The sequence below is a fragment of the Cricetulus griseus genome, chromosome 5 (genome assembly GCF_003668045.3).
Source record: "Cricetulus griseus strain 17A/GY chromosome 5, alternate assembly CriGri-PICRH-1.0, whole genome shotgun sequence".
NCBI lineage: Eukaryota > Metazoa > Chordata > Mammalia > Rodentia > Cricetidae > Cricetulus > Cricetulus griseus.
Window position 1 is genome coordinate 49784912 of NC_048598.1, and position 25786 is coordinate 49810697.

Here is a 25786-nt window from a genome sequence, read left to right on the forward strand (position 1 = left end):
GGTAAGAGTGTGTATTATTTGAATTTATGTCCAAGAGTGGAAGTGCTGTGTCTTGAGGTAGACTGATTCCCATTTTCCTGAGAAACCACCATACTGATTTCCGAAGTGGTTGTACATGTTTGCCTTCCCACCAGCAATGGAGGATTGTTCCCCTAACTCACCATCCTCTCTAGCATAAGCTTTCATTAATGTTTTTGATCTTACTTATTCTGACAGGAGTAAGGTGATATCTCACAGTTATTTTGATTTGCATTTTCCTGATGGCTAAGGAAGTTGAGCAATTTCTTAAGTGCCCCTCTGCCATTAGAGATTCCTTTGCTGAAAATTCTCTGTTTATATTTGTACCCTATTTTGTAATTGGATCATTTGGTGTTTTGGTGTCTAGTTTTGGAGTTCTTTATGTATTTTGGATATCAACCATCTGTCAGATATTGGGTTGGTGAAGATCTTCTCTTATTCAGTAGACTGCCATTTTGTCTTGTTGACTGTGTCCCTTTTCTTCCAGATGCTTCTCAGTTTCAGGAGGTCCCATTTATTAATTTTTGATCTCACTGTGTATGCTCCTCTTGTTATGTTCATGAAGTGGTCTCCTGTGCCAGCACATTCAAGGATACTTTCCACTTTCTCTTCTAAGAGAGTTACAATGTGGCTGGATTGATTTGGAGGTCTTTTATCCATTTAGACTTAAGTTTTGTGCATGGCAATTGGTATGGATGTATCTTCATATCAGCATCCAGTTATGCTAGCACCATTTGTTGAAGATGTTTTCTTTTTTCATTGTATAATTTTATATTTTATCAGAGATCAGGTGTTTATACCTGTCTGGATTAATATCGGTGCCTTTGATAAAATTGCCTTGGTCCACCTGTCTGTTTTTTATTTTATGGAAGAACCAACTCATGGTTACATGTATTGTTTCTTTGTTTCTACTTTATTGATTTCAACCTTCAATTTTATTGTTTGCTAATGTCTACTACTCCTGAATGTGTTTGCTTCTTTTTGTTCTAGTCTTTCAGTTGTGCTATTAAGTCACTAGGGTGGGAAATTTCCAGCTTCTTTTTTTCGGCACGTAGTGCTATGAACTTTCCTATTAACACTGTTTTTAAAGTGTCTCATAAGTTTGAGTGTGTGGTGCATTCATTGTCATTGAATTAATGAAGTCTTTAATTTCTTTATTTCTTCCTTGACACAGGACTGATGAAATTGAGCATTTTTTCAATTTTCATGTGTTTGTAGGCATTCTGCCATTTGTGTTGTTGAAATCTAACTTTAAATCATGCTGTTCCAATAAGATACAGGGGGTCAGTCCAACTTTTTTTTTGTATCTGTTGAGGTTTGCTTTGTTGCCGAGTATGTGGTCGATTTTAGAAAAAGTCCCATGTGGTGCTGAGAAGAAGGTGTATTCTTTTATGTTGGATGGCATGTTCAATAGATGTCTGTAAGCCCAATTGGGCCATAACTTCTGGCAGTTCCTTTATTTTTCTGTTAAATTTCTGTCTAATATTCCTGTGCAGTAGAGGGAATGGGGTGTTGAAGTCTTCCACTCTAAGTGCCTGGTGTGTGATTTGAGCTGTAGTAATTTAGTAGTTGTAGGTGCCTTTGTTTTTGTGGCATAGATGTTTAAAATTTAGGCTTCAACTTGATGAATTTTTCCTGTAATGAATATGAAGTAACCTTCTTCACCTCTTTTGATTTTAGTTTGAATTCTAGTTTGTTAGATATTAGGATATCTACACCAGCTTGTTTCTTAGGTCCATTTTATTGGAAAATCTTATCCCAACCCTTACACTAAGGTAATGTATGTTTTTGATCTTGGGGTTTGTTTTTTGTATGTAGCTGAAGGATGCATTCTGTCTTCATATCCATTCTGATAGCCTGTGTCTATTTATAGGTGCATTAACACCATTAGTATTAAGGGATATTAATGAACATTGATTGTTGATTCCTGTTAGTTTTGGATTTATTGATGGCAGTGGTATTGTGTGTGTGTTTCCTCCTCCCCATTTTTTTGGCTTTTGGTAATGTGGGTTTATCTTTTGCCTATGTTTTTCCTAGTGTAGCTAACTTCCTTGGGCTGGAATTTTACTTCCAGTACTTTCTATAGTCTTGGATTTATGGAAATGTATTTTTTTAAATCTGGTTCTGTCATGGAATATCTTGTTTTCACCATCTATAGTTATTGAACACTTTGCTGGGTGTAGTAGTCTGGGCTGGCATCCATGGTCACTTAGTGTTTGTAGAACATCTATCCAGGACCTTCTGACTTTCAGAGTTTCCTTTGAGAAATCAGGTGTAAAATTCTAAAATTCAGGTAGGCCTGCCTTTATGTGTTACTTGGACTTTATCCTTTGAAGCTCTAAATATTCTTTCTTTATTCTCTATGCTTGGTGCTTTGATTATTATGTGGCCAGGGGACTTTTTGTTTTGGTACAATGTATTTGGTGTTCTATAGGCTTCTTGTACTTTCACAAGCATATTCTTTTTTAGGTTGGGAAAGTTTTCTTCTATGATTTTGTTGAATATGTTTGAGCTGGGCTTCTTCACCTTCTTCTATACCTGTTATTGCTTGGTCTTTTCACGATCCCATTTTTTTCTGGATATTTTGTCTTAAGTATTTGTCAGACTTAATATTTTGTTTAGTCAATAAATCTATTTCCTCTAGTGTATCTTCAATGCCTGAAATTCTCTCTTCCATCTCTTGTATTTTGTTGATTTTGCTTGCATCTAGTAGTTCCTGATCATTTACCCTGTTTTTCCATTAACAACATTTCCGCATTTTATGTTTTCTATATTGCCTCTATTTCAGATCTCTAGTTTTGAACTGTTTGAAATGTTTCCTTCACCAATTTGATTGTTTTAATGGCTTTGCTGGATTTCTTTAAATGATATGTTGATTTCTTACATTTTTTATTTGTCTTTTCCTCCATTTCTTAAATTTTATTTGTCTTTTCTTCCATTTTTTTAAGGGAACATCTTGTTTCCTCTCTAAGGACCTCTATCATCTTCATTAAATTGTTTCTAAAGGCATTTGCTTTATACTTCATCTGTGTTGCCATGTTCATTATTTGTTGGTGTAGAACTCCTAGACTCTGGTAATGTTATATTGCTGTAGTTGTTAAATATGTTTTTATACTGTTGTCTTCCCATCTCTTCTTCTAGTGAGTGCATGTGGGGCCTCTCCTCATAGGCACAAGTCCAAGATTTCCATAGTGGCAGATGCTGGATGGTTTGGTCTGCCCCCGTGACTCTGGGAATTCAGTGGGTGAGACAGGTCCAGTCAACCAACAAGGGGGATGGGGGTCAGGAGAAAAGGTCCAGCACTCACCTCTTCCAATGGGTGCAGTGCCAAGCCTTTAATGGTGGCAGATGCTAGATGGTATGGTCTGCCCCCAAGGTCTCTAGGGATTCGGTGGGTGGGAAGGGGCTACCTGCCCTCTTCAAGGCCTTCCAATAAAGAGAGATGTGGCAGCAGAAGGCCCAGCACTCACTTCTCCTGGTGGGTGTGGTGCCAAGCTCCTATCCCTATTGAGGTTTTCAATGGGCATCTGCTTTGATTTCAGAAAAGGCTGATTTAATAATTACACATTTGATATAAGTTATGGCCATCATGGATAGACCTGCACAAATAAAGACAGACAATGCTCCAGCATATGTGTCTGAGAAAATGAAATGGTTTTTTGCTTATTGTAATATAAACCATATTATAGATATACCACACAATTTTCATGGCGGGAAGTTACAGAAAGATCAAATGAAACTCTTAAGGCATGCTAAATAAACAGAAAGGGGTAATAAAGAACCCCCCAAATAGATTTTATAGTACTTTATTAAATTTGAATTTTCTGAATGCAAAAGAGAAAGAAACAACAGCTGCAAAGAGACATTGGATAATAGAAAAAACAATTGAATTAAATCAACAACTGTACTTCAAAGATGTGTTGACCTCTAGATGGAAACTGGACATGTGTTGCATTGGGGAAGAGGTTTTGCTTTTGTTTCCACAGGTGAATAAAAAATATGGATACAATCAAAATTGATAAAGCTTTGATTTGAACAGGACACTTCTTATTTAGAAGAGATGTTTTTTTCATCAAACAGCATGGCCATTTAATCTAAACTAACGCATAAAACTAACAAATGTTTTTTATTTGATCAGATATAACTTGCCAAGGAGAACCTCCCCAAAAATTTAGATTTGGGGAGGGGTTTTATTTTTTGTCTTTTCAGCAGAATAAAGGTATCCAACTAAGGAATCCAGAGACCACTGGACAAATGAGACATCTGAAGAAAAAGGACAAATCATCTAGAAAAAAAATGTCCCAAGAAAAAGAGTAAATTGGCCTATTGGTATATCACATTTACAACAGGACAAAATTTTATAAATTTTCTGAAACATTTGTTTTTTTATACAGAAATATAATACAAATACTCATGGCCACATTTTTCAAAAAAGAAAAATTCACATGTTCATATACATATATATACATATAATACATATATATAGTTTTTTATTCAGTATATTCTTTTTTAGTAATTCTTAATTATGTATATTTTTACAAGCTGTCCATTTGATATTTAATACTCAATTGCTATATTCTCTGTTTTAAATTATTTTTCCTCACAAAAGATTCATGGCAAGAATTAGACCTTATTTTGTATTTTCAAAAATTCTTTTCATCTTTCAATTATTTCATATAATATATTGATCTTCAGGGAATGTGGAGAACAGAACCTATTGATGACAGTGTATTTAAAAGAAAGCAATAGAAGACAGGCTATAGAAAATCAAAGTGACTAGAGACACTCTCTTTGCATCAGACACTAAGAACAATATGTATCGAGATATTTTTTACATATAGAAATTTATCATTGAAAAATACTTAATGCTGCAATCTATAAAACACTAGTAAGTAATGTCAGTCTTCTAAGTTGAAATAAATTTCACATCTGGGGAGATGGCTCAGTCAACATGTTGGTCATAATTCAAACATGGAGACTAGAGTTGAGATTCAGAGAACCTGTATATAAAACACAGGAGTCCCCAGTAATTTTATTGTTTAATAAATGTAAAATAATTAACTTAGAGTACTTATGTGAAAACACAGATGGGACATTGTTTATTTTGTCCCATGTTGCTTGACCTTTGATATTTACCAAACTAGCTTCCAGTAACACACTGAAATTCAAAGTCACACACAGCACTGTTAATGACACAATTTCCAGAAGAACTAACACTGCTGGAGAGATTTAGAAGATGGGGTGGTTTAACCTGTTGCTCTTAGGCAATGTTCTTACCCTGTGGCATTCGATTGCCAAAGGAGAAGGTAAGTGGAAAGAAATTTGATTCCCCTAGTCCCTAATCAAATGTCTTTATCTGCTATAAGCATGAGAATATTTTAAAATTATTTTCATTTTAATAAAACATTACAAAAAGATAGTAAACTATAAAATGTTTTAAGTGACGACAAAATCATTTGAATGATAAACTACAACCTATTTTTAAAAAGAGAAAGGAAGACTTGCTGGAGTGAGAAGGAGTTAAGAGGAAATAGGTCGAAAAATTAGAATGCTTTGTTTATACAAATGAATTACCAATTAATAAATTGAAATGAAAATAGGAAAAAATACAACCTACTCACAGAAATAGTTTCTGATAATCAATTAAAGAGAAAAATTGAGTGAAAAGAAGTATTCTCTGTTCTCAAAACTGCAAAGTATGAATAGCCTCTGAATACAATTTGAAGAGGAAAAACATCTTTTTAAAAATATGTAAATTTAGAACATAGTAAGATGAAATTTTAAAATGAAATTCAACTTAAATTAAGCAAATTTAAGTGGACAACACTCCAACAGACTCTACAATCTGAGGTCAATTTCATCTTCACAGATTGGATATTTTAACTTCATAGTCATTAAAGTGAGTAACCTTTTCCTTTTCTTCAAATTGCCATTCAGCAAATGGAAATGTATGTAATAAGACAATGGAGAACACTGATATTTTTGATGTAAACCACCAAAATGCCAACAATGCCCTCTGTTCTGTCCACTTCAATGTATGGGTGTAGAATGTAGGTGATCATAATATCTCTGAATTAATTTGGACACAACTGTCCAAAGAGGATTTAATTTCTGTCCCCTGGTGTTTCATAAATTGGGACATAAATCCACTACATTCATAAAATCACAAATAATGATTTAAACAAGTTGTAGGAGAGGGTATTTATTCACAGTGCTTGACTCTGTTTTCAGGAAGTCTTTTTCCCTCGTTTGTTGTTTGGTAATGTTTCCCCATGAATAGGAGTGATATGTTTAACTTGTCACTCCTCACATTACATTTGTTTTAAAATCCTCACTTTCAAAATTTATAACATTAATTCAGAGAGTTAATCCCATTTTATGTGCTATAACTTTTCACTTTGAGTTGTAATCATAGGAAAGCAGTCACATAAAGAATAAAATCCTTCCTACATAATGACAAATAATGTTTCTTTTAAATCTTTGTATTTTTATAATTTTTGAGATTATAAAATAATTACATTTCTCCTGTTCATTCTTACTTACAAAGCATCCCAGATAATCCTCCTTGTTCTTTTACTCTTAGCCTTTTTTTTTCATGAATTGTTACTGCATGCCTCCAAGTACTTCTAAGGATATTCTGCCATACTCATATATTGGTTCCTAGCCTAATTCTTATTAGAGAAGCTTCACCTGAAACCGATGGTAGCAGATACAGAGATCCAGGGACAAACATTAGGCAGAGCTCCTGTGGAAGACAGGAAGGAAGGACTGCAGGTCCCAGTGGTGTCAAGGGCACCACAAGAAAACTCACAGCACCAACTAATGTGGGCTCCAGGAGGTTCAAGAACTGAACTGACAACCAGGGAACCTGCATGGGACTAACCTAGGCCCTCTGCATATATGTTACAGTTGTTTAACTTGATCTTCATGTGAGACTCTTAACTGTGAGAACAGTGGATGTCTGACCCTGTTGCCTGCTTTTGGGAGGCAACCCTTCTACTGGATTACCCTTCCAGCTATGATATACCAGGACTGACTGATATCCTTAGGCGGCCTGCCTATATCTGAAGAATAGCAGTGGAGAAGGAGTGAATAGAGGCAGGGGGAAGGAGGGGAACTTTGTTTGGGATGTAAAAACAAAAACATAAGTGAGAAAAATAAGTTAAAATAAGTAAGTAAACAAAAATTTAAAATAAAAATATTTAAAGAAAGATATGTGATCTCACCTCTTCCTTTCTGAATACTTCAGTTTGATTGTCTAAGAGACTGGAACAAAGAAACTGAATGCTTTTTATTGTTTAATAAATGTAAAATGATTAATTTAAAGTATTAATGTGAAAACAATGTTTGAATGTTGTTTATATTATCCCTCCTCCTTTGACCTTTGATATTTACCAAACTGGCTTCCAGGAATGCACTGAATTTCAAAGTCACACACAGTACTGTTAATGTCAGGATTCCCACAAGCACCAACACTGCTGAAGAGCTTTAGGTTTTAGAAGATGGGATGGTCTGGCATGTTGCTCTTAGCCAATGTCCTTTTAATCCTATGGCTTTCTACTGCCAAAGGAGAAGGTAAGTGGGAAAAGATTTGAAACATATACTCTCTAGTCAGATATATTCATCTGTTGTGTGTGCATGAGAATATTTTTAATTAATTTTAAATTTTCTTTTAAAATAAAATTTTATTATAAAATATTGGACATAGAAAATAAACTATAAAAATTTAAGTGGGAAATTAGGAAAAATCGAATGATAAAATCAGATTTATTTATGGAGTTTCTGATAAGTTATTAAAGGGAAAAAATTTAATAAAATGAGCTGTTTTCTCTCCTCAAACCTCAAATTGTGAATGGCTTCTAAATATAATTTGGAGAGACAAAAAGAAATTCTTTTTTAAAGTGTGCATATAATAAAGTAGCATGATGAATTTTCAATGATATATTCAACTTAAATTAAACAAAGTTCCCAATAGACTCTAAACACCTCTGAATCCATGTGGGATTTAATTTATCTTTACAGATTGGACAAGCTTTATCATCATAGTCACTAAAATGAGAAACTTTTCCCATTTAAATCAAATTATCATTAGTCAAATGGAAATGCCTTTTAACAAGTCAATGAAGGATATTGCTATTTCAAATTTAAGACACCAAATTGCCAACAATTTCTTCTTTTTGGATCTCTGCAATGCACTTAGAAAGTAGAAATTGTTACCTCAGTATTAACACTGTGCCCTTTACCAGGATTTCACAGCTGTCACTCAGGGTTTCAGAATGCCATCACATCCAAGGAATCTCAAACAAAGGTGTAGGATCCTGGAAATTAGACACTATGCTTGACTCTGGTCTTATGTATTCTATATTTCACTATTCCATGTTTGCTAATGCTTACATATAATTAAGGGTTATTTATGTAATTTGTCAGGCCTCATTTAAGTGAAAAAAGATAGGATCAAGATAATTAAAAACTTAAAAGATTAGATCTTTCACACTTTATAACAAATATATATAATTATTACTTCAGAGATTTTAATTATTTTGTTATGCTATGCCATTTCAATTTGATTATAATCATTGGAAAACAGTCACCTAATGAGAGAAGAAATCCATCCTGTCAAAGAACAGAAGGCATTTGCTTTAAATTTTTGGTGCTTTTATAATTCTTGAGATTATGATATAGTTAGATTTCACCCTTGTTTCTTCTTTCCAAACTGTCCCATATATCCTTCATTTTTCTCCAACTCATGGCCTCTTCTTTCACTAATTTTTTATTGCATTCATGTATGTATATCTATATATGTATATGTGTGTTTATATATGGGATATTTGTATACATATATACATAAATATATCCCTAAACACACCCAGCTCAGTATGTACAATGCTATTTGTAAATAGTTTGTCTGGTATTCTGTATAGTCTGGAGAATGACCTACAATGCTCATAATTTTTTTCTTTTAAATTTACTGATAATTTTACTAAGTATATAGCAACAAAAGTAGAAGAGTACATAGCAAGTAAGAAATAGATAAATAGGTGACAGGCAAACAGTAAAACATTATTTCAGGCACTCAAGATATCAAGCAGTAGTCCACTAAGGTGGTTAATTTATGGCAGGTATCTGGACTTCCACTTTGAGAGTCCTCTGGATAAGGATTTTAAAAGATAGAACAAATAGCAGCAGATAGAGATCACATCAACTTCCTGGAAGAGTGGAAACAGTAAGCTGGAATTTTCTATTGATTCTCCTCACACACACCCCCCCATAGATGGACTTGCCATGGCTCATATTTCCTTGTTTTCTCTGCTCTTCTTGGGAATCTCGATGGGGAACTCCTGCTGGCTAGCCTTACACATGCTTCCTCAGTTTATGCTATATATCTATAAGGAAATTTGATGATGTTACCTTTCCATTAGTTTTGTTTTATATTTGGAAGCCTCATGTAATGGGACACTGCTGTGCCCTTTGGAACCCCAGCCCCAGCTAGCTGCAATAAAACAGTTTGCCCCATGTATGTCTTCACGTTATTCTCTGGAGCCAATTTGATAATGTTTTGCTACCCGTTTTGCTGTCTGTCTGACTAAATTGCTATCTGTCTTTCATATATATGTATGTCTCATCTGTCTCTCAACTATATCTATTTTTGTCATCATCATAATATATATCATGTAATTAATTCTTTTCTCCTCTTATTGAGATAGATTAATTTCTTATATAATGTATCTTGATTATAGTTTCCTCTGCCTCTATTCCTCCAAGTTTGTACCCATCTCCCCCACCCCCCATCTACATCTATATTCCCTTTTTGTCTTTCTTTAGAAAAGAACAGGCTTCTCAAAGGTAACAACAAAACATAACCAAACATAAGAAAATAAAATGAGGTAAAATAAACATCATCACATTGACACTGGATAAGGCAAACCAACATAAAAAATTCCAAGAGAATCAGAAAACACTCATTCATATACACATATTTAACACAAAACTATGCAGGTACCAGCTTGACCTTCTCATGTTCAATGAGTTGTGTGACTATTTCTTCAATAATAGGGCCTTGCTGTCAGCTTGTAGAGAGCATTTTCCTACCTTGGCAACAGTCTGGATTGTCTGGGCCATTCCGTGGGAACCATTTTGCAATAACTGATTTGGATGTAACTCAGTACTTGTACTGGAATCTTCCTTCTTAGACATGCTCTCATTGTAGCCCATAAGTTTGAGTATGTTGTGTACTTATTTTCATTTGGTTGTAGGGTCTTTCTTTTCTTTCTTAATTTATCTCTTGACACATTTTTCATTCAGTAGAGAGTTGTTCTGTTTTCATGGGTTTGTAAGCTTTCTGTTGTGGTTGATACCTAGCTTTAAATTGCTGGTCTGATTAATGCAAATAATTACTTAAATTTTTAAGGGGTTTTCTCATATCTTCTTTGAGGCCCTGTATCATTTTCATGAAGATGTTTTTAAGGTCATTCTCTTCTGCTTCATCTGCATTGTGATGTTCAGGTCTTGTTGGTATAGAGTCCCTAGTCTCTGGTGGCATCATATTGGTTTTTCTGTTGTTAAATGTGCTTTTATATTGTCTTCTTCCCATCCTTTCTTCCAGTGGTTTTAGCTGGAACCTCTTCCTCTCTGGTGGGTATGGGTCCCAGGTTCCCTTCTGGTAGATGCAAATAGATCCAGTTTTCTGATGTCTGTCCTCTTCTCATGGAGGCAAGACTGGTACTGGGGCCTTGGCATTCTCTGGGTGTGTTGGATCCCATGGAAATGGGATCCCATTAGCAGTCCCCCTGCCTCAGGTGTCCCTGAGCAGGGCTGTGGAACACAATATTATATTTTTAAGTAATATGAAAATTTGAGATTTCAAGTAATATGAATACAAATTATAAAAAATAACTCATAATTTATTTCTACTGAAATTTACATATTGCATACCTATATTTTTCTAATTAATAAAACCTTTACAGGATTTTAGCAAATTATTGGATCAGAATGTCATATAATTAATTTTATTTATTTGCATTGTAGCAAATATCCATCAGAAATATTTGCTGAAATGTGAATAACTTCTCCCCATTCCTGTGGTCCAGATATGATGATGACTTTCATACTGGCTCTGCATCAGTGTGGTGCTCTCAGAGATTGCTGTGACTGGTAGTCATCAGGAGCCCTTGCTGAGATGTAGGTCCTAAGTCCAACATGTTACACTCACAAGGCTTTGACAAGAGATCTCCCTTCCTTACATATAAGCTACTGCATAGATTCCTTGATGACAGCTACCTTGCTCTAGAGTTACTGATCAGAGACAGTGGGTGCCCAGAACCCATCTGTGAGCTATTTAAACACAATATTTTTTGCCAGGCTATTCCTTATGTACTGAATTTGACACACATCTGACAGAAATTATGTTTCCTTCTTTGGAGAGTGTTGTTTTGAAGGGCTTCAGTGGCTTCTTAACATGTGTACAACACAGTGACATTTGGGTCAAGGGTGTTTTATTTCTGGGATAGTCCCTTCTTTCTTTTCAGGTTTTGGTCTATATGCATCCATGTGTCTTTCTTTCATCCAGAAGTCCATGGTAAATGTGTAACATACTTAAGCCTGATATTCCCTAAGCCAAAAAGGGGAGTGGCCAAGGATCTCTTTATACTCATTCTTCTAAATTGGTGTGAATATTGCTGAAGTAAGATAAAACAAGGATTTATTTACAGTTTTGCTGACTCCCATCACTATAGGCCTGTGACAGGCAGAGTATTATGTCAAGGAGTGCGTGCTGAGGCAAAGCTGCATGCTCCTGTCCCCCAGGAACACAACTAGAAAGGAGTGGCCAGCATCCCAGAATTCCATCAAAGGCATAGCCCCAGTGACCTAAGTTACTTCAACTAGACCAGCACTTCCTGAACTTTACACCATCTCCCAATAGGAGCAGCAGTGAGAAGACAAGCTTCTAACTGACACGGTGTTTTGTAAAATATATCAGATCCAAATAACATAAGAATAGGAGAAGCTATTTTCAGTAAGAAATACTATTAATAAATATAAGAGCTGAAAGCAAACTTTAATATTTTTCTGTATTTTATTTTTAATTTACTTTTTTGATAATTTCTTACATGTATACAATGAATTGTCAATATTCTGTCTTCTCACAACCCTCTAACTCTAGCAGCGACACCTCATCCTTGTCTGCCCTCTTCCCAGATTTGTAAAATTTGAGTTTTGATGTACGATGGATTAAGTTTAACCGGAGCACATGTGTAACATTAGATTAGAACTGTATTTTGAAAACCGGATTCCTCCTTAGTGGGTGGGTATAGACTGAGAGGACAGATTCCCCTTTCACCTGAATCTATCAGCATGAAATGGTTCAGAGTTGAGGACCTTGGGCCCTGATGCCTTCCTCCATTCGTGCTTGCTTGCTGATGTCCCATTGTTGTACAGACACATTGTGGTGTCTGTAGTTGTTGAATCTGTGATTTTAATGGCTGTGTATAGCCTAGAAGATATTTCATACCCAGCTATTAGCACATTCTAGATTTATATCTTGGTGACCCTTCATCCCCATGTTCCATTAAATCATGGAGGGAGTGTAGTGTAAAAGTCTTCCCTATTACTGAGTACACAAATCTTACTATTCCCAGTACCTTGTATATTAACAAATCTCTATTTTCATCATTGTTTATAACAAAGGGAAGACTTTTCTCATTAATGTTGAGAGTGATGACTGTCTCTAAATGCCAGCATGTATTCTTTTGTTTTTTATATACACAATGGAATTTTATTCAACCATAAAGAAAAATTAGGTCATGAAATCTGCAGCAAAATGGATGTAAAAACTACTATATCAAGTAAAATAACTCAGTCTCATAAAGACAAATACCACATACTATCTCTCATAATCAGATCCTAGATTATTATTTTTTTTATTTATGTGTATATATGTGGCAGTGCATGTATAGGTCATTAGGAAGGGGATCACGAGAAGGGAAAAAGAGGTCTTGAGGAAGAGGAAGGAAGAGGGTAATAGGACATGTAAATAGAAAGAGTACAAGGCAGAGCAGGGCAACAGAACAGACAAGGTGGGAGGGGCAACAGTGATAATGAAACATTACTTTGTATGCTAACTTAAAAAAACAAAGGGGCTAGAGAGGTGGCTCAGCCATTAAGAATGATTGCTTTAAGATAAGAAAGACAGAAGTTTAGATCTCAGATCCCAGACCCCACATAACAAGCTGGGTGCCCCCCCCATGCCTGTAACCCCAGCCTAGCCAAGAAGGCATGATTCCAGGTTCAGGGAGAGACCCTGCCTCAAAGGAATGGTTGGAAAGAGACCAAGTAAGATACCCTACACCCTCTTCTGTCTCTGTATACACACACAGGTGTACATACTTTCACATACAGGTGTATGCAGATTCATACAGACACATACACACAAATAAATACATCTTTAAATTTTTCTAATTTAAAAACTTGAGAAACATGTAGAGATGGCTCAGCCCTTAACAAGAGGATGTGGATTTGGTTCCCAGCATACACATGGTGCTTCACAACCTTTTCCAACTTCAATTTCAGGGTGTCACATGCCCTCTTCTGGTCTCGTCAGGTACTACACATGCCGTGAAGCAGTTACATTCATTCAAATAAAGCACCTCACAGAGAAAATAAAATTTGAAAATACACAACAAGCCAGGCAGTTGTGGCTCACGCCTTTAATCCCAGCATTCAAGAGACAGAGTCAAGCCGGGCGTAGGTGGTGCACGCCTTTAATCCCAGCACTCAGGAGGCAGAGGCAGGCGGATGTTTGAGTGTATGGTTCTTGGTGTGATAAAGGCGTTTTCATGGCTTGCCTTCCAGCGCACTGAAATTTGCTGTTGTGTAATTGTGGTGTAAGAGAATCCTATCCAATATTCGTGGAAACACTGCTTCTGACTTATTTAAATCTGCTCTGTCCTGCTATACACAGGTCTATCCCTGCTACTGATTCTCTCCCTGGCACTTTGTTCACCTTTTTATAAACTCGCCTTCCTTCCTTTTTTCTTTCCTTCCTTCCTTCCTTTTTTTTTTTTTTTTTTTTTTTTTTTTTTTGTTGTTGTTGTTGTTGTTGTTGTTGGTTTTTCGAGACAGGGTTTCTCTGTGACTTTGGAGGTTGCCCTGGAACTTGCTCTGGAGACCAGGCTGGCCTCGAACTCGCCAGCATGTATTCTTAAAGGGTTGTTCAACATTGTGTTAATTGACCTTAATAGCAGAATTAATCCCCCCCTTCTAGTACAGACGCATGGACCGCGATTCACTGGACTAAGCTCAATATAGGTTAATATAATTTTATTCAGGGAGAAGGTGTAAAAATCAGTAACTATATGAATCACTATTACAAATAACTTTAATCAATACTGTGATGGACCAACCATCACTGCTGGTAGGGCCACAGCAAGTATCTGGAAACATACACGATATCAAATGAGGCTGTTTAAAATATTGATCACCTCTGCTGATCATGCATTTTAAGGAATATTAGGATTGTCTGGAGGAAATGCCAATAAAAGTGGTAAAGATGGATTCACCTGTGTCCATATGAGAATGAAGATTACCTAAGAGCTGGACTGTGGTAATAATGATATTCCTATTTGAATCCATGACTCTTTTTGGTAACCTTTAAAGAGAAATCTCAGTGAGCTAACTTAATTTATTAATGTTCTACAAAAAGTATAGTTCTCAAATTTTTTCAAGAACAGTTAGGATAGAAAGAATCTACATTTACAAACCATGTACCAAATTTCTGGGAAATTTTCTGTTTTAAAACAAAATGAAATGAACAAGGAAACTTTAAGAAACTTGTATGCTTTTGTCAGAGGTATTTGTTGAAATTTTATTAATATTTTGAATGTGGTTCACTGAAGTAGCATTATGCTTCATGCAAGAATTCATGCTATTCTGATATTAAAAGTACTAATTATTTATAAATAATAACATGAAGAAAAACTTAATGAAACAATACATATAAGCTTAGAAATACACTCAGTAATATAGTACTTCAATGTGAAGGTTCAAAAATAGTTCTCCTTTTGCCTAGGTTATGATCAGTTTGTTGAAAAGAAAAATCATTGATTGCAATTTCTCCTAACACAGTAGCTTTAGTCAATCCTTGAAATATGAGCATCCAAAATTTGAACAGATCTAAGCTTAAATAGGTTGCCCTTTCTTCTCCATAAGGTCCTAAAACAGTTTCTGACTGGCTGTATCAGTAGCATTTTTATGCATTTGATTGGCATCAGCCATAGCAGCATCTCCCAAGGCTGTAAGTTACTCCGAGGAGCTCCAGGCTGTCTGCCGCCCTGTCAGCAGCTATGTTGAGCCAGCCGAAGATGCTGGCCCGAGCTGCTGGCTTAGGGCCAGCAGACTTTGGCCGCTGCCAGGACTGACCTCGGCCTTAGCTCCACTTTTGCCCTCTGGGCCACTGGAAAATCTGTGGCTATATTTCAGGCACAAGCCTGATCTCCTATTTTCTCTTCTGTTGGGACTCTGTTTGACCTGGTGCCCTTCCTGATCACATCCAAAGCAACCTCTAGAAGGCACTGTGCATTTCTCTCTCCCTATGCCTTGCTTTCTCTGTAGGAATAACATATTTTTAACTGTAGTTCCTGTAAGGCAGCCACCATCGCTAATCCCTGAGTGTAAGCTAGTTCCAATATCTAAAAAAATATAAAATGAACTTGCCTATGTCAGTCCTCTTCCTGTGAGGCCTTAGCATGACCTGGCATGCAATACGGGCTGTTTTACAATCAAAGTTTCAACACCTGTGTCTCTAACTTTTTTGAATAATGTCCACACAGGCCTAGAAACAAATTCTGAACTAACTCCCTAGGTCCCTGCCTGCTCTCTATAACAAATACTCTCCTCCTGACCTTGGTTACCCGCTTTCAATTTCTTAGGGGTGAGGCATCTACAGCAATATCCCTTATCAGTGTCCGGGTAAAAATTGCTATTGTTCCATACTGGACATAAGCCATCTTTAGTTCCTTGAGCGGTTTGAATGGTATTGGCACATGCATCCTGCTTATGTTCCCCTGAGCCTCTCTCTCTCTCTCTGATCTGAGGGAACCTGTAATTTCTTATCTCCTGTAAGCAATTTATCTAAAGTTTTCAAGTCTCTTAGATCCTGCTGAATTTTACCACTGTGTATTTATTTGCCTCTCTTTATTCCCAGTTTAAAATGAAGGAAGGAGGTGAAGACTCTCCATCTTGGTCCTTATTAACTCTCTTCCTGCTCATCCCAATCATTTGTCCTGTCTATTCTTTACTATCCAGCTGACCCTTAGTAGTCGCGGAGTTTTTATTCTCCATTACATTCCTAGATATCTCCTTCAGTCCTGCGTGTATGCAAGGCCACATATATGTCTTCCCAAGCCCCGGCACAACGCCATGACAGAGTCACAGCGCTGGCTTTTGCAAGCGGGAAGAATCCTTTTAAAACCCCTAAACTCTAAAATCGTCTGTACTTGCTTTTGCTTTGTTTCAGCTCTACTGGCTATTAAACTATACCCAAGTAAATGAATATACAATCATTTGACTAACAATTATCTGCCTGATTTCTCTAAATATATGCATTTTTACTCTCAAGGCTAACATACTTCTCTTTACCATCTGGCTAATATTCCTGTTTCATATTTACAATTACCTGCATTTTTCTCTCCAGAGTTTAACTCACTACATTTTACTACTTTATCATCTGACTGACATTTGAGTCTCACATTTACTTTGTGTACCTTTTAACTTTAAGGGTTAAATAACCAGCTTTACCTTTTATGTCAGCTGCTGGCTGACACTTTCGTCTTATATATACTTTTTTGCATATTTTTGCTTTATTGGTTAAATAACTCAATTTACCATTTTCGTCAGCTGCTGGCTGACATCTTCCTATTTTATATTACAAATAACTGTTTCCTATTTCTACAATTATATACAGTTTTATTCCTGACTTAATGCTGTTCACTTACCACATTCGGCCACTTCTTTCTTCTTTTTTCTGCATTTGCTTCTTCTCCGACACGTTCACCTGCGAGGACTATCTCTTCAAAGTGTCCATGCCTCTGCCTTGTCCATTGCTTCTTTGGTGTCCCTTTCTTTGTGGTGTCCATGGCTTCTTCCCCCGTTCTCAGGTCCCACATTCAGGTGCCATTTTGCCGTGACTGGGTATGTCTCAGACCCATACCATGAGGTTGGGCCTAAGTGGGGGACTGTGGAATTGGGAATTCCTAGTAACCCAATGGTGATAAAAACCAAACACAGGCATCTTGTCATCTTTTGAGAGCTCTCAGTTACATGCTGCAAAACTGGAGTCTCTTCTTTATTCAGCATCTTCCTGGCTGTTTCTTAACTGTGCTTCCCTGGCCACAAGGCCATTTATCTCTCCTCTGGTAGACCCCTCTGTTTGATCTCTCCTAACTTTCTCTGACCTCACTTGTCCTGTACAAGTTTGGACCTCCAAAAATCCTCTAATAGAATTTTCCTGACTCTCGACACTTGTCCCAGACACTCTCTAGACATGTTATCGTAATTAATAGAAAGTAATTCATTGATCAAGTGGTTTATTCCTGATATGAGTGTTTTTTTTCTGTTTGCTTCTTTTTATTACAAGTGAAACCTTGCGATTTTCCAGAAATAAAAAACGGAGGTCTATATGGTGCAGAGAGATACAGACCTTACTTCCCAGTACCTATAGGAAAGAAGTTCGATTATTACTGCAACAGGGGATTTGTGTCTCCTTCAGGGATGTACTGGGACAACATCCAGTGCACTGCACAAGGTTGGAAGCCTGAAGTCCCATGCCGCAGTAAGTCAGTATCTACGTTAAAGCATGTTTAATTTTATCAAAGAGTGAAAAGAGAAGAGCACATACATAATCCCATTTGAGTCTCATAACAAAAATAAGACCAGCAGCAGAGTTTATAAGCAAAAAGGACTAGTTTCTGTACTATGTGAGTGGCTCTTCATGAAATGAACATGGAAAATAGGAACTATGAGAATGTCTTTATTGCTTGAATATTTTATTCATAAAACTAAAGATAAATGGTACTTTTAAAAACATTTGGTATTGGTTTTATTTTTGAATGCCCCATGCACTTAACTATTGTAAAGATAAATTTTAATTTGCTTTTTGAAAAAGTGAATGCTTTTATGTTTTTAATTGATCATCTTATTGTCTTTAGGGCAATGTAGTTTCCCATATGTGGAGCATGGGAAACTTTTAGAATGGAAAGGAAGCTATCTACAGGACCAGTCTTTAAAAGTCAAGTGTCACTCTGGCTACAGTCTTCCAAATGGTCAGGACACAATTATGTGTACAGAGAATGGTTGGTCTCCTCAACCCACATGCATCCGTGTCAGTAAGTAACCGGCTCTGAGATCACAAGATGCTCTTTGGCTCCCTGTCCCATCTATATTAACTGTGGCAAAATACTTCTTTTCAAGCGTATATAAGTGAATACTGAGGATTCTCTGTAAGTATATTGCAAAGTAAACACACCTAACAGACATTAGGCCACAAAACAACAAAACATTTAGTGAACTTTCATTTGTTTCATAGTAGCATATGCTTTGAAACTACTTTGTCATTTGACTCTTAGCAATTATAAAAGTATAGCTGAAAATTAAACAAATATGATAATAGCTACACACATCATTCATATATTCAAGTAGTAACATGACATTTTGAAGTTCTGCTAATTGTCTCTGTATCCTTTGTGATATGTAACTGGAAAGGACATTTTCAGATATTGGGTATTGTCCAGTTTCCATGTTTTTTCTCCAATCTTTGTGCTAATATATGTTTGTATTGGTGTATTGGTGGTCACTTCATGTCCTATGTTCTTGTAAATGACTTTGTGATGTCATACTTTATTTTCACAATAAATGTTATAAAATGGTAAACATAAGAGTGCTGAATGAATTCCTTTAATTATCATTTGGGTTTTAAAAATATAATTCTAAGTCAATTTTCAGTCATTAATTTTAATATTTCAAGCGTACTTTTTAATCCATAAATTCATAATTAATTTTCTGAACTATGAATTCTAAAAATCAGCCTGAGTTATATGTGCTCTTTTTTCATATAGATTCCCAATTTCTTTTAAATTAACCTTGCTTAGATTTGAATTATATTATCTGGCATTTTCAGAAGAAAATTAAATGTTTAATTTCTTAATCTATTGAGTCTTTATTTATGAATGCAACAGATACTTAAAAGTTTAATCTATTTTTGAATGCTTGTCAACTGCCTTCTATTGTACCATTTTGCTGATGAGAAGCTTTTGTTAGCATTATTTTTTTCCTACTGTCCATTATGTATTTAATCTCTGAGAAATTTTATCTTCAATGAATTAAAATTTTATATGGTTATATTAATGACATGCTTAAAATTTGTACTGAGTTCTGATTTGATAGCCGTTTCACCATGCTGGTTTTGTTCATATTTTTAATTTTATAAATTCTTTCTAGGGTCTTTGTTAATTGTGCTCATCTGTATGAACACACAGTTTTTTTCATGTTTCTGTGTCTTTTCATTTTTAAAAAAATCCTATCCAGGTAAATTGCCTTAGCTTTCTTTCTCCAAGTTACTCCCAAAGATCTTTAACAACTGACAGGTTTATGCCCACTTTCAAAAGACTCATGTGTGAAAAACATTTTCTATTCAGGAATAGTTCAAGTATGTTTAGAGTTCAGGTCAGGGACACTGACAAATAAGTGTGTTTATATGAGTAAAACCCCTTCAAGCTAGAACTAGTCTTAATCTGCTGAGGAATTTCTCTTGTTCCTTTCTTTTCACTCCACCACTGTAGGTAATAACTTTTCTTTTTGTTATTGGGGTGTTGTATTTCTACCACTTCATATCAATAAATTTATGCATCATGTTTTCAAACTTAATTCCGTAACTTTTCAGTAGAATATCTGTGTCATTCTTCTATGCTGTGACTTGTATAGTAACTGACTTTTATTGTAGAGAGATAACTTTACATTGATATATAATAATTTAGCTGTCTATACCATTTTAAGGAACATTCTGGCTATTTTAGATCATGGCAATTTTTGAGCTATTTATGAGGATTGGAAGGTAAGTGATTGGATTAAAATTTATAATGTAATAGATAAATATCTAAAAGTAAAATTTATGAGTACTTTGGCATGGGCTTGATTCAGTCTGTAAGAATCTGGCATGCAGATTTTCAGGATGTTTGAGATATTTGCATCCTAACAGCAATGAGAAAGGTTCAGTCGACTTGTTTCCCTCTAAACATCAGCAGAGTGAGATTTTATATTCTAAACACATCAGCAGAAGAGTGTATTATTATACTTTAATTTTATCTTCCTAGTGAGCTAATAATAGCAATCACCTAAGAATATCCCATTTTAATTGCATGTTTTCTCTTATAATTTATTTTACAACCCATTGCATATTTAGAATATGATTCCTTTATCAAAGTTGTGAACATTTTCTTGTATGACATTACTCATCTTACAAATTTCTTGTAGTTACACCTACTAACTGTATTTTGGCACTCAATGAGGCACAAGCAAATATTTGTGGATTATTTTTGCTTATGTAGGACATTTAAAATAATTTTAATTTTTTGAGAATTTCCTATTTATAGTTCTTTAAAAATTTCATATAATATGTTTTATTATATTCACCTATCCCCAACTATTCTCTGGTATGCATCCCTTCTACTACCCACCTAACTTTGTGTCCTGTTTTCTTCTTTTCCTCCTCCTCTTCAATATTCGTTTATTTAAAATAAATTTTTGTTTAAATTAAAAACAATCTTCTTTTACATACGAATCCCAGTTCCCTCTGCCTCTCGTCCTCCCATCCCCTCCACCACTTCCCCATCCTACCCCCATCCACTCTCCGGGCATCGGGATGTTGGGGCAGCCCATGAGGGATTATCAATGTCTGTCACATCATTTGGAGCAGGGCCTAGGCCCTCCTCCGTGTATCTAGGCTGAGAGAGTATCCCTCCATCGGGAATGGGCTCCCAAATGCCATTCCTTCACTAGGGATAAATACTCGTTCTACTAGTGAGCTTATCTTCATGCATGCCTGTGGGACAGAAGAGGGCTTTAAGGGTTAAATAACCAGCTTTACCTTTTATGTCAGCTGCTGGCTGACACTTTCGTCTTACATATACTTTTTTGCATTTTTTTGCTTTATTGGTTAAATAACTCAATTTACCATTTTCGTCAGCTGCTGGCTGACATCTTCCTATTTTATATTACAAATAACTGTTTCCTATTTCTACAATTATATACAGTTTTATTCCTGACTTATTGCTGTTCACTTACCACATTCGGCCACTTCTTTCTTCTTTTTTCTGCACTTGCTTCTTCTCCAACCCGTTCACCTACGAGGACTATCTCTTCAAAGTGTCCATGCCTCTGCCTTGTCCATTGCTTCTTTGGTGTCCCTTTCTTTGTGGTGTCCATGGCTTCTTCCCCCGTTCTCAGGTCCCACATTCAGGTGCCATTTTGCCGTGGCTGGGTATGTCTCAGACCCATACCATGAGGTTGGGCCTAAGTGGGGGACTGTGGAATTGGGAATTCCTAGTAACCCAATGGTGATAAAAACCAAACACAGGCATCTTGTCATCTTTTGAGAGCTCTCAGTTCCATGCTGCAAAACTGGAGTCTCTTCTTTATTCAGCATCTTCCTGGCTGTTTCTTAACTGTGCTTCCCTGGCCACAAGGCCATTTATCTCTCCTCTGGTAGACCCCTCTGTTTGATCTCTCCTAACTTTCTCTTACTTTACTTGTCCTGTACAAGTTTGGACCTCCAAAAATCCTCTAATAGAATTTTCCTGACTCTCGACACTTGTCCCAGACACTCTCTAGACATGTTATCGTAATTAATAGAAAGTAATTCATTGATCAAGTGGTTTATTCCTGATATGAGTGTTTTTTTTCTGTTTGCTTCTTTTTATTACAAGTGAAACCTTGCGATTTTCCAGAAATAAAAAACGGAGGTCTATATGGTGCAGAGAGATACAGACCTTACTTCCCAGTACCTATAGGAAAGAAGTTCGATTATTACTGCAACAGGGGATTTGTGTCTCCTTCAGGGATGTACTGGGACAACATCCAGTGCACTGCACAAGGATGGAAGCCTGAAGTCCCATGCCGCAGTAAGTCAGTATCTACGTTAAAGCATGTTTAATTTTATCAAAGAGTGAAAAGAGAAGAGCACATACATAATCCCATTTGAGTCTCATAACAAAAATAAGACCAGCAGCAGAGTTTATAAGCAAAAAGGACTAGTTTCTGTACTATGTGAGTGGCTCTTCATGAAATGAACATGGAAAATAGGAACTATGAGAATGTCTTTATTGCTTGAATATTTTATTCATAAAACTAAAGATAAATGGTACTTTTAAAAACATTTGGTATTGGTTTTATTTTTGAATGCCCCATGCACTTAACTATTGTAAAGATAAATTTTAATTTGCTTTTTGAAAAAGTGAATGCTTTTATGTTTTTAATTGATCATCTTATTGTCTTTAGGGCAATGTAGTTTCCCATATGTGGAGCATGGGAAACTTTTAGAATGGAAAGGAAGCTATCTACAGGACCAGTCTTTAAAAGTCAAGTGTCACTCTGGCTACAGTCTTCCAAATGGTCAGGACACAATTATGTGTACAGAGAATGGTTGGTCTCCTCAACCCACATGCATCCGTGTCAGTAAGTAACCGGCTCTGAGATCACAAGATGCTCTTTGGCTCCCTGTCCCATCTATATTAACTGTGGCAAAATACTTCTTTTCAAGCGTATATAAGTGAATACTGAGGATTCTCTGTAAGTATATTGCAAAGTAAACACACCTAACAGACATTAGGCCACAAAACAACAAAACATTTAGTGAACTTTCATTTGTTTCATAGTAGCATATGCTTTGAAACTACTTTGTCATTTGACTCTTAGCAATTATAAAAGTATAGCTGAAAATTAAACAAATATGATAATAGCTACACACATCATTCATATATTCAAGTAGTAACATGACATTTTGAAGTTCTGCTAATTGTCTCTGTATCCTTTGTGATATGTAACTGGAAAGGACATTTTCAGATATTGGGTATTGTCCAGTTTCCATGTTTTTTCTCCAATCTTTGTGCTAATATATGTTTGTATTGGTGTATTGGTGGTCACTTCATGTCCTATGTTCTTGTAAATGACTTTGTGATGTCATACTTTATTTTCACAATAAATGTTATAAAATGGTAAACATAAGAGTGCTGAATGAATTCCTTTAATTATCATTTGGGTTTTAAAAATATAATTCTAAGTCAATTTTCAGTCATTAATTTTAATATTTCAAGCGTACTTTTTAATCCATAAATTCATAATTAATTTTCTGAACTATGAATTCTAAAAATCAGCCTGAGTTATATGTGCTCTTTTTTCATATAGATTCCCAATTTCTTTTAAATTAACCTTGCTTAGATTTGAATTATATTATCTGGCATTTTCAGAAGAAAATTAAATGTTTAATTTCTTAATCTATTGAGTCTTTATTTATGAATGCAACAGATACTTAAAAGTTTAATCTATTTTTGAATGCTTGTCAACTGCCTTCTATTGTACCATTTTGCTGATGAGAAGCTTTTGTTAGCATTATTTTTTTCCTACTGTCCATTATGTATTTAATCTCTGAGAAATTTTATCTTCAATGAATTAAAATTTTATATGGTTATATTAATGACATGCTTAAAATTTGTACTGAGTTCTGATTTGATAGCCGTTTCACCATGCTGGTTTTGTTCATATTTTTAATTTTATAAATTCTTTCTAGGGTCTTTGTTAATTGTGCTCATCTGTATGAACACACTGTTTGTTCATGTTTCTGTGTCTTTTCATTATTAAAAAAATCCTATCCTGGTAAATTGCCTTAGCTTTCCTTCTCCTATTTACTCACAAAGATCTTTAACAACTGATAGGTTTATGCCCACTTTCAAAAGACTCATGTGTGAAAAACATTTTTTTTTAATTTATTTATTTGTTCTAATTAGGGAACAAGCTTGTTTCAAGTCCCTTCTCCCTCTCCCTCTCCCTCTCCCTCTCCCTCTCCCTCTCCCTCTCCCTCCCCTCACCCCCAACCCTCCTCTCCCAACTCCAGCCCACCCCCCAGCCCATCCACCCACCACTCCCCAGGCAGGGTAGGGCCCTCAATGGGGGCTCTGCAAAGTCCACCAAATCTTCCTGTGCTGGTCCTGGGCCCTTCCCCATGTGTTCAGGGCCAGAGTGTAACCCTTCTTGTGGGATGGGCTCTCAAAGTCCCTTCTTGCACCAGGGAAAAAATACTAATCCACCATCAAAGGCTCCCTGGAGTGCAGAGGCCTCCTTATTGACATCCATGTTCAGGGGTCTGGATCAGTCTTGTACTGGCCTCCCCTCAGCATCTGGGGTCCATGTGCTCTCCCTTGTTCAGGTCAACTGTTCCTGTGGATTTCTCCAACCTGGTACAGACCCCTTCATTTTCCTTCCTCCCTCTCTTCAAATAAATTCCCGATTTGAGCTCAGTGTATATCTGTGGATGTCTGTCTCTGCTTCCATCAGCCACTGGGTGAGGGCTCTAGGATGGCATAAAGAGAAGCCATCAATTTCAATTCAGGGGAAGAGCTTTTGGGTTATCCTCTCCACCATTGCCTGGATTGTCAGATCGTGTCATCCTTGTAGGTCTTTGGAGATCTCCCTGGTTCCAGATCTCTTCTTGGACCTATAGTGGATCCCTCTGATATGGTATCTCTCATCCTGCTCTCTTTCCTCTATTCTTCCCCCAACTCAATATTTCTGCCCCTCAATTTCCTCTCCTCTACTCCTCTTCTCTTGCTCTTATTGTAGTAGCTCCTTCCCCCCCCCTACCCTCATGCCCCCAATTAGTTCAGGAGTTCATGCCACTTCCATTCCTGGGGACCATTTATCCCTTAGAGTCCTTCATGTTTCCTAGTTTCTTTGGTGAAGAACATTATAGGCTGGTAATCCTTTGCTCTATGTCTAAAAATCATATATCAGTGAGTACATACCATGTTTGTCTTTTTGTGACTGGGTTACCTCACTCAGGATGGTTTCCTCTAGTTCCATCCATTTGCCTGCGAATTTCAAGATTCCTTGCTTTTTTCTGCTGAGTAGTACTCCATTGTATAAATGTACCACATTTTCTCAATCCATTCTTCAGTTGAGGGGCATCTAGGTTGCTTCCAGTTTCTGGCTATTACAAACAATGCTGCTATGAACATGGTTGAACATATGTCCTTGTTGTATGAACATGCACTATTTGGGTATATACCCAAGAGAGGAATGGCTGGATCTTGAGGTAGACTGATTCCCATTTTTCTGAGCAACTGCCATACTGATTTCCAGAGTGGTCTTACAAGTTCGCACTCCCACCAGCAATGGAGGAGTGTTACTTATTAGGGGGGGATTGTGGCAGCACATGAGAAAATTACAGACAGAAACAAACAATATGCACAACCAGCTACCCCATGGTCTTTGCCTAGTATGGCATCCCATCAGAGTTATTCATCTGGTGGGTTGACCAGTTGAATATTAGTTGTCATCTGCTGTATATTCTTATGGACTTTGGCATTGTATGTATACAATGAGCATATGTGTGTATCTATGGAGGTGTGCATACCACATTACACATGAAGATGCCAGAGAACTTGTGAGTTAAGTCCCTCTTTTCATCATGTGAGTCCCAGGGATTGACCTCCTATCAACAAGTTTGGAG